This window comes from Zootermopsis nevadensis, unplaced genomic scaffold (assembly GCF_977971745.1).
Source record: "Zootermopsis nevadensis isolate Lab colony 2312 unplaced genomic scaffold, Znev_1.0 Znev_ptg000046l, whole genome shotgun sequence".
Taxonomy (NCBI): Eukaryota; Metazoa; Arthropoda; class Insecta; order Blattodea; family Termopsidae; genus Zootermopsis; species Zootermopsis nevadensis.
This window is the reverse complement of record NW_028259178.1, coordinates 2,238,934-2,249,665: the sequence shown is the minus strand read 5'-3', so window position 1 is coordinate 2,249,665 and position 10,732 is coordinate 2,238,934. Positions and strand designations below refer to the sequence as shown.

The window sequence follows — 10,732 nt, the reverse complement described above, 5'->3', positions numbered from 1 at the left end:
CATTGAATCAAAGAAGCTACTCAGGCACCTAGTCTACAAATTATGTCTACCGATGTTCATTCCCATGTTCACAGCAGCTGTTACTAGACACTCTATTATCTTCACATCAAATTTTATGTCTTCCCTTCGGGGTTTTTTTTCAGACCCAAAATCCGTATTCACTTGTAATTTCTAAGTCATCCCCGATTAATACTTTATTTCTGGATCCTCTGCAAGTCCGCGGTTCAACTACCGACAGCGACACAATCAAGTTCGGTCCAATTCAATAATATACACAGAAGATACCGTGAATTTTTCCTTCGGGTAAAACCGGCTGGAACGTGATGCTGTCCACATATCTCCATCTAGCTAGCTGTTAAAGATGCACGTACCTAAACCTTCAATAATCCATACGCCTTCATGCCGTAGTGCGTAATTAAACACGGACGCAACTTATCTTTAAAAATAAATTAGTCTATCACGTGTAAGTAATAAGATGATGAGAAAGAAAGAGAAGATGAAGATTTGCAATTCGTTTTCCTTCAAGGATGGAAATAAGGACTTCATTAGATAAAACCTCTCAACTACGGGATACTGGCAAAAACTAAGCTACAAACTACTACGACTACTGCAACATTGAAGAGATAAATTTCACCCACCAGCGATGAACTGGAGACTTCTCAGATGACGTCGTCGCTGGACATGGCAATCGTCCGTTGTTTCTCGTGTCGTCTGCTACAAGTTCACTCACGTTTCAGAGCTACGCGCTACCTCCATTCACAAAGCAATGAGCAATTTGAGTTGACTTCTGTATTATTTGATTTATATATAATATGAGCGACGTTCTTTGCAAATGACTTGACAATGCGAGCTTTCATAACTCTGAAAGAACAAGGGAATTAATAGAAAGTGTCGGATGCAAAGTTGTATTTTTGCCACCAAACTCGCTAGATTTAAATCCAATTGAGAACTTTTGGTTTGCCATCAATGCACACTTTAATTTGCTAGTACGCTACTATATAATTAATAATTATAACGTAACAAGTCTTGGAAATTTTAGCTGCTGTTAAAATCTGATCTCATTGAAAGTCAACTCATATGCGAAAATTTAAAGACGAAATAGTGACATATGTCGTTCTTCTACCTGTTATAAAGGGAGATGAAAACAGAGGTATACAAGCAAGTGTTACAGTTTTCGATGTTTCTACAATCGTAAAAAATAAAAGTACAAGTTATTTATTTATTTATTAAATAATATCTTGAACATATAAAAATCTGAAAACTTCATTTAAAATCTCAGTGGCGGCGTTTCAATTATTTCGGCTTCAAAAAGCATGTATTATTTTATTCACACTTAATTTGCATGTGATTTCGTTGTCCACTACGTCTCGTCCCTAATTTCAGTGTGAATCTCCCATCAATCCACACTTTAATGTCCTAGTACCGATGCCTACGATACTATAAAATTTCAATCATTTCTCAATTACTTTCACTGAATGAATTTTGTCTACGTCAGAGGTGGTCAAATTTGGACTGTACGTCTGTCCTGCAATATGATTGTAATCTAAGGGCAAAGCTATATAAATAAACAACGATAATGTAGTTTTCAGCCCCATGAAATTTTCCAAATTGAAAATCTTCCCCGCTTTATAGTTTGTGTTAGCAGACGCTTAAGTCACCTCAAAATTACTTAACTTGAAAAGCTAACCGTTACTCAGATCATCAAAAGAGAACATCCCCACTTTTTAAAATCCTCAATGTCTTCTATATATGCTTTACCGAAGCCTACCACTGCAACTTAACGCATGGTCTGTGATTTATTCCTCAACATTTCTAATATTGAGGGCAAACTAACTGCGTCTTTGCTGGATTCCGCTGATATTCCGTTGCAGCGCAGCGGCTGGACTGCAGGGTCGATGATGTTGTTAGTGGTTAAGAATGCATGCAGCTACAACTCTACTCTAACCCGTCTATCCTCTGAGGGTAGGAAGAAGGCGAAAAAGAAGAAAAGAAAGAAGAAAAAGAGTAAATAGAAAGAATCTGGATTCATTTTTCTCAAGGGATGGAAACAAGCAAAACATTAATTGGAGACTCAAAATTAAGGAACATTGGAAGGAGTTTAACCCCTGCACCCCAGACGTTAGTCGTGTGTTAATTTAAAATTAAAGTAATTCGTTTCACTCGCCAGCAAAGATGGTAGGAACGAAATATGCCGGAGAGATGACCGCCGACACTGGAAACACGACAAGAGTGCAGCGTCCGGGTGGAAGCGGCTGAGGAACTCCGGGTTCCCCGGAGCGTGTAGACGCAACCGCACGGGTGAAAATGCCATGAAGATCCTCCTCTGAGTTTCGGAACCACGAAGATTCACTCGCCTTTCCCCTGAAACCAGACAGAATGTCCCATATAATGACAAGAATTTATATGTAGGGTCTGAAGCTCCATATTATTCATATTAACATTAATTACGATGATAGCAAACCAAATTTAAACATAACAGTGTGTTGTTCATTAATATTTACAACTTTTATTTATCAGACTAGAAGACAAAAGATTCTAAATTCATGGTCAACGTTATTTTGATTAGAACATACAAACAGCTTGGTTGAAAGTTATCTCCTAAACACAACACACTCTTTTCTGAAATGCTAGACTAATTATAGAAAAAGCACTCATTAAAAGCAGCTTGGGGGGGGGGCGGGGGGATGCGGGTATTATCTGTCCCGACACTACGCCTCGGCCTCGCAAGATAGAAATTTGTGCCTTACATCTTCAATCTGCGCGTAAATTGATATCTCCTGTTCTCACTGTGGTGATTGTGATGATTAAGTTTACCGACGTTTAGGAAGTGATATTGCTACCTCCATCATAACAGCGATGATGGTGGGCCCTTGTGATGACGCAACATCACAAAAGACATTCATAAAACATTCTTCGGTTATGATTATTTGCTCCCAAGTGATTTTGGACCTTACGGGATAACATTTATAAATAACCGTTGCCACGGTAACGCTGCTAAGAGATGTTGGGTCTAATCGGATAATTCTTATGATTATTATTGTTTACTACTTTACATTTTTGCAGTCATTCTTAGCGGGCAATTTATTAGTCTTAAAATTTTGTCCGTTATACACCATAAGATGGCAGGATTCTTCTAAAAGATGAACTTAAAATTACATTGAATAAAGCGATAGCTGTCTACATTTAATGTGTCTTAAAATATGCTTCAGAATACTAAAAATCACGAGAAAGATCTCTAACGATTTTCTGTCGACGGGGAGAGATTCGAACCCGAAACCTATCGAGTAGGACAACTCAATATTTATTTCTTGTATGTTTACTTACCCAACACTCCTGATCTGTGGAACTAACCCTAACAGACTACGTGCGCGATGAGGGACCATTACATCAAAGGAAGACAGTGATTTCTATCTACACCAAGACATTCCAACAGCACCAGGTTCTAGCCAGTGTGCTCAACGGTTAAACGGGTACGGGGTTACTGCGACCTGCGGTAAACATCTGACCAGTAACGAAGTATTACGGAACAGAGAATGACGTCCACACGTTCATAATCCCATGCTCTGGCAAAACAGATACGGGTGTAATTTTTCAATATTCGATTTAAAAGAAATTGGATAATAATCATTTTATGCGGAAAAGTTTACAAAGATATAAGAGACTCAAACAAGGAACAGAAATGTGATTAGTCCGTGAAACATTAAACAAGAATAATCTCTTTTAAAATTGACATATTGCAGAGGATATAGAGTCTGGATGTAATGACTCATACAACCCGGATTTAAAGAAATCAGATATTATTCGTTCAAGTATCATGTCGAGTAACAAATATTTCCGAGGAACATATTTCTTCCATCCTCAGGGCTAAAGATTGGTGAGCATTAATGTTACATTCTACAACATTAGGTGTAACTGGGAGGATAATATTAAAATTGTTCTTACGGAAATACTTTTCAAGTTTGCGAAATGGATTAATATAGCTCAGGAAAGACACCAGTGACGGGATTTTGTGAACACTACGCTGAACTTTCCATTCAAGGCGGATAATTTGACTGGCTGAGCCTATTGTTAGCTTCTAACTCCCACCTCAGAAATTCGCAAGACTACCTTTGATGGTCATATCGATGGCAAAGCATGTAAAATTTAAAAAAAAAGTTGTACGGCATCTGGTGTCATTTCAATAAAATAAATTCTTTCTAAAATAATTAATAATGCCATACACGCATACAATAAAAATATAAAATAAAGTCTCACTGATTATTACAGAAATTTGGACATATAATAATAATAATAATATTTGCTTTAAAAGGGTTATTTTGATCTGGGACCATGCACAGCTACTGTATAACTCACAGTCGAACGCACGTATATGTACGATGGTGTCCGACGCTACCAGAAGCTTGCTGGAATATCGGATGGATACCGGCCTTGCGATACGACCTTAAGGTCAAAACGTGCCCCCCATTTCCAAACAACCATTCGCAGTCAATACTCTTCGTTTCTAACACGTACTACTAACATTACACAGACCGATTTTCGTCAAATTCGATATTAACTGTATGTCACTATCTGTTACCTTCCATTGGTACTATCAGCCATGACCCTCGTTATTAATTTATGTATTAAAAGTACAAAGCCACGATTAAGAATATCCATAAATTTAAACTTGCATGCATCTAGGAAAAAATTTCTGAATGGATTAGGCATTGGACAAGGCAGGTAGCTCCAAAATTGACTTTCCATATCACGCCCGTGCGCACAGACATGTTTAACTTGTTACCATGCACTCGGGCAAACATTACACGGATCCCTAGGGTCAAATCAACAGGTCACGCCGCCATTGTGCCAATTCTTTCAAGTACTGCATAATTTTTTGAAGGCGTCTCCACGAACAGCGGACAATTTTATGGAAGTGCATTAAGACGCACTCTTTCAACCAAGGTCAACAGTTCATGACACGAAATAACATAAAAAGATAATTATTTGTCTGAATTCGATTCTACAAGAAATTTAATCCATGGTTACACGTGATATGAGCAATGCGACAAAATTGGAGAATGTGTAATATTCCTAAGAATTCCATTCACGCAGTGCATTTATTTAGACTATCTGCTGGTTTCTTCCAGCTTAAAACATGTTTTCAAACACGGCAGCAATTTCTTTCTCGTACTGAACACGCACACGTGTTCAACTTATCAAATGGGACACGAAGTGCTGGAAACAGCGACTTCTTCAAGTTTTGCTATTATTCTCGAGACAGTATTCAATGGCGCAACAAATATTCGAGCTGAGGAACGACTGGATTTTAGAGCAACACACACCTGAACGCGGTCCTAAATTCGTCAGAATCTGTCGAGAATCGATGAACCAATTTACTGTAACCTGAGTGTCAACCCATCCTAATCTTCGGAACTTATTAAAAACACAGACAGACAGACAGACAGACAGAGAGAGAGATGCTTCAACTGAGTTAACAGTCCTATAATATTTCTTGATGATTTAGACAGGCGTAATACTTCGTTTCTCACTCTGTAAGACAATCCGAACTTGAAAACACTTAGGGAAAGAGATTCAAGAAGATTATTTACAAGCGAGTGGGGCGAAGTAATACTGATAAAGAAAAAGGCATGTAAACGGTACATTAAGCCTTCAACAGAGAATGCTAAATACCAAGTAGTTCAATTCTGAAAGTTTACTTCAACGTATGTACCAAGTGCTTTAATTATGATGCCTTTTATATTTATGGCTTTTGTATGATTCTCGCTATAAACAGCGATCATTTCCTTAAACAGCGTTAATCAGTTGATCTTCGTAATGCTGAAGAGTTGTGTTTTCTTCGCGGTACGGACTGAATTCTTAAATATTATTCAGACGACCTACGGCTTCATGGGGTTAATGATGCTTATTTTTTCATTTCAAAGAGCACACAAAAAGTTAAGTTATGAAACCTCTTAGGAAGGGAATGAATTATTTCGGAAGATTTAGTAGCGGTGAGACTTAATATTAACTGTGTTTTTGTATAAAGAGTATCTAGAGATGTGAATCAGACTGCAGTGACTTACGATAGACTCAAATTTCGGTTTCCTTGCAGTTGTAAACCTTCAGTTTCCATAACAGAGGAATTTCATTGATTAGGAAAATAGATCAGGTACTCAATTTGACGATATTTTATATTACTATACACAGAATAAACTGAAAGTCGACAAAACTGCAATTTTTATTAGCGAAGAGTAATTATAACTGTTATAAATCACGCCTTCATAGTTTTCTGACTCGAGATACTGTAAACTGGTGTAGCTTTAATTCAATATATATCTCTACTGTGTTGCTACAAGTGGACTTGAATATCAACGCACTTCCTCTTGGTCTACGCTCCTGTATCCCTCACCATCCTTCGGGATACAACGCAAACGATACTTCGTTCTGATGACTGCCTCAATCAAGCAAAGGATGTTGAAAATGTTTCTCCATATTTTGGGAACCTCTGCTCTATACAGCGCTACATTCTAGCAGCTCTGTCTAATTCCATCACAGCGTAAAGGACGCCTACTCAGTCGCGTCCCTGGTAGACGGCTAATCCAAATCAATACAGACTCCGTACGCAATACTCGGTCCACCTAACACCAACAGCATTTCCTTACGAAATTTATCCAACAAAAATGACGTAAGGACGACCAGTCAGTTTTTAAAATTTCTGTGTCTATACACGAAGAGAAAGGCTTTGACCAGTTAAACGACTGTCAGCTACACGATGACTGCCGTACATGTTTACATCAAGAGAGACGCAAGAAACTGGTCTCATACCGCAAGTGTGCGTGTCTATCACCGAACACGCAACGTCTCTTAGATTGTCTGCATTTTCTCCTTTTCCAATCTTTCCCATCAACAATTCTCAAACGATCTGCAACTTTTCCTTTCTGTTTCCAACTCATAAAAGAACTCGATTCCTTACCGTACGTAGGGGGGTTTCAAACATTCTTTGATTTTGACGATATCGGTACCTTCGCGAAATCCCATCCACGCAGACCAGGCTTTACTCAGACACTACATTACCGTCGAGACATACTAATTTCTAATTTCCCACAGAACACTATCTACGAAAGTCATTATAATTTTTAATCAACCTCGAAATAATACATCACCGTACTCACCCGAGTCCATCGCTCGCTGGTGCCTCATCGTTTGAGACGTATCGAGCCAGACGACGTCACAGAGCAGCGTCCAGAAGCGAGACGTTTAAAAATCTTCTGGTTCAGAGGTTCACGACGGCGATGAAGAATGATGATATCATAATCACCGTGAATGTGAAGAGGGCTCCGCCAATCACCTCAAAGCAGATATAATGACAAGAATTTATAATTACGTCGCTTCTGTACTGAACCCCCCGAGGAGGAAATTGCCAGATTACGTTACTGAGGCCACGATCGTCCCAGGCCGGGAGGTGGTACGGCTTGGGGGGGGGGGGAGGTAAAGCGGTGAAAAGTCAAAAGAAAACCAAATGAAACTACTTCGAATAACTCCGGCTGGGTATCCAACTCCAGACGCCCAACTCAACCCCCACAAACCCTGACTTGCCTTCCGACTTTCTCCTCGAGTCGTTCTCTCTCCGGCGGACACACACAGACTGTCCTAACTGCCCTGCTGTATGATCAGGGTCTCGAACCCGCCGACTCCAAAGAACTTAGAGATGGGAGATAAGCCACTTCGAGCCATGAGGCATGGCTCAGTACGTACGCTCTGAAACTCGATCAGTGGGCATTATCTGACAATATCTCACCGGAGTCCTTAGTTCGCTGCTGCTGTAATATAATTTTCGGGTTGTCGTGTTAGCGACCTCACGATGTAAGCGGCCGTCATCCTCACCGCTCCGTAAACCTCAAGTCTTGAACGAGTGTCACGTGGTTGTTAACACTGACCTAGAAGGAGACGGAATGCGTGGGCAGTATCACAGAACAATCAAAACGTAAAATAGAATATCATCTCAGAATACTTAGTTCAGTGTTGCAACGTCATTTCAGTCATCTTGTCTTGTGTGACGCAGGCCAAGTCACGTTGTATCGGTAACAGCACGCAATATAAGTTTTCTCTCAACGTACTTTAAGAACTCTCTACTTCAGAGGACGGAATATTTCATGCAACTCACCTTGAATGACTTAAGTAGGCTCGCGTTGTACAGGACGTAGCACCCGAGGACACACAACAGGACACATGTACTCTCGCATGTACGTTGTCACAGTCCTAGAGAAAAATATATAGACGATCTTATATCACTCCACTTTCTCCATGGAAAAGCGACGTAATTCACCTGTAAAGCCGCCAGAAAGAAATTCCGATAAGTCAGGGTCGTTATTTATCCGACCAGGTTAAATCTGTATTCATTATGATAAGGTCAAATCCAGGAGTCAATTATAATCAATATTACAATTTTCATCGATTTGTGCTTACATTACACGTACAGTGAATGACAAAAGAGGTGGAAATCCACACAATAAGAATTTATTATTATTATTTTCGCTTCAGATTCCAGGATTACATTTTCAATGGTGCAAGGGTTAATAAAATCTAACTCAAAAACGTTTGTAATTTCTAGAGAAAATCGGTTAGTATTTTCACTATCACGAAATCGCCTGCATTATTTAAAGCCTCGTACTAACACCATGAAAGCTTCAACGACTTTTTGGCTGTCGAATAAATCGAGAAATAAACCAAACACAAGCTGAGACATAATATCAAAATGGCCGACTAAAGTCCCAACTTACGTAAAGACAGTGTACATACGCGCTGTACCGGAGCAGGAGACAGACTAACGGACACAACTTGTTCGGCGGAAACAAGTCTCGCTGAGCATGCTGGGAAAGGCAAAGATGATAAACTCATCCAACGCGTGTCGGCAGAGATGACTAAGAGGCAGATAAAATTATACGTCCAGTAATAAAACACTAGAAGCGAAAATATTACGAGCAGAGAAAAATCAATGATTTAATCGAATGAAACCAAATCGCGGGACGGAGGGTCAGCCTCAGACCGTAAATGGTCGTAGAGAATAAAACGAAGCTCGAAAGACGAAAAATAAACGGCAGCGTCCTCTGTGCGGAAACATAGAGACCCACCACAAGCGCCAACCAGCACAGAGGGCGGAAGTTATTATTTTTGAAAAGGCAAATATCTCCCGATCTGTAGGAATCTGAGAGACAAACCTTATGTCACATTGAGGGAACATATACGTCATCGTCATGTCAGAGTCACGTCAATGTATGTCCAAGGGTTTGGAGGATAGAGACATTTTAATTCTTCGAGATTATTCGAAAGTCAATTTTTGAAAAGGCAAATATCTCCCGATCTGTAGCAATCTGAGAGACAAAACTTATGTCGCTTTGAGGGAACGTATATCTCATCGTCATGTCAGAGTCACGTCAATGTATGTCCAAGGGTTTGGAGGATAGAGACATTTTAATTTTTCGAGATTATTCGAAAGTCAATTTTTGAAAAGGCAAATATCTCCCGATCTGTAGGAATCTGAGAGACAAAACTTATGTCACTTTGAGGGAACGTATATGCAACTTCATGTCAGAGTCACGTTAATGTATGGCCAAGGGTTTGGAGGATAGAGACATGTGAATTTTTCGAGATTATTCGAAAGTCAATTTTTGTAAAGGCAAATATCTCCCGATCTGTAGCAATCTGAGAGACAACACTTATGTCACATTGAGGGAACGTATATGTCAACTTCATGTCAGAGTCACGTCAATGTATGTCCAAGGGTTTGAAGGATAGAGACATTTTAATTTTTCGAGATTATTCGAAAGTCAATTTTTGAAAAGGCAAATATCTCCCGATCTGTAGGAATCTGAGAGACAAAACTTATGTCACTTTGAGGGAACGCATATGTCAACTTCGTGTCAGTGTCACGTCAATGTATGTCCAAGGGTTTGGAGGATAGAGACACTTTAATTTTTCGAGATTATTCGAAAGTCAATTTTTAAAAAGCAAATATCTTCCGATCTGTAGGAATCTGAGAGACAGAATTTATGTCACTTTGAGGGAGGGTATATGTCAACTTCATGTCTGAGTCACGTCAATTTATGTCGAAGAGATTGGAGGATATAGACATTTAAATTTTTAGAGATTATTCGAAAGTCAATTTTAAAAGGCAAATATCTCCCGATCTGTAGGAATCTGAGAGACAAAATTTATGTCACTTTGAGGGAACGTATATGTCAACTTCATGTCAGAGTCACGTCAATGTATGTCCAAGGGTTTGAAGGATAGAGACATTTTAATTTTTCGAGATTATTCGAAAGTCAATTTTTGAAAAGGCAAATATCTCCCGATCTGTAGGAATCTGAGAGACAAAACTTATGTCACTTTGAGGGAACGCATATGTCAACTTCGTGTCAGTGTCACGTCAATGTATGTCCAAGGGTTTGGAGGATAGAGACACTTTAATTTTTCGAGATTATTCGAAAGTCAATTTTTAAAAGGCAAATATCTCCCGATCTGTAGGAATCTGAGAGACAAAACATATGTCACTTTGAAGGAACGTATATGTCAACCTCATGTCAGTATCTCGTCAATGTATGTCCAAGGGTTTGGACGATAGAGACATTTTAATTTTTCGAGGTTATTCGAAAGTCAATTTTTTAAAGGCAAATATCTCCCGATCTGTAGGAATCTGAGAGACAAAACTTATGTCACTTTGAGGGAACGTATATGTTAACTTCATGTCAGAATC

General features: G+C 39.2%; 1 long non-coding RNA gene across 1 annotated transcript; it reads right to left on the bottom strand.

The window, feature by feature from the left end:
- Positions 1–1,934: 1,934 nt before the first annotated feature.
- On the bottom strand, positions 1,935–8,793 carry LOC147871579 (uncharacterized). Its single transcript, XR_015538677.1, has 4 exons — positions 8,760–8,793; positions 7,778–8,305; positions 7,152–7,327; positions 1,935–2,361 (listed from the first exon to the last, which is right to left on the bottom strand). It is a non-coding gene; the product is annotated as an uncharacterized LOC147871579 (long non-coding RNA).
- Between the last annotated feature and the right edge of the window lie 1,939 nt (positions 8,794–10,732).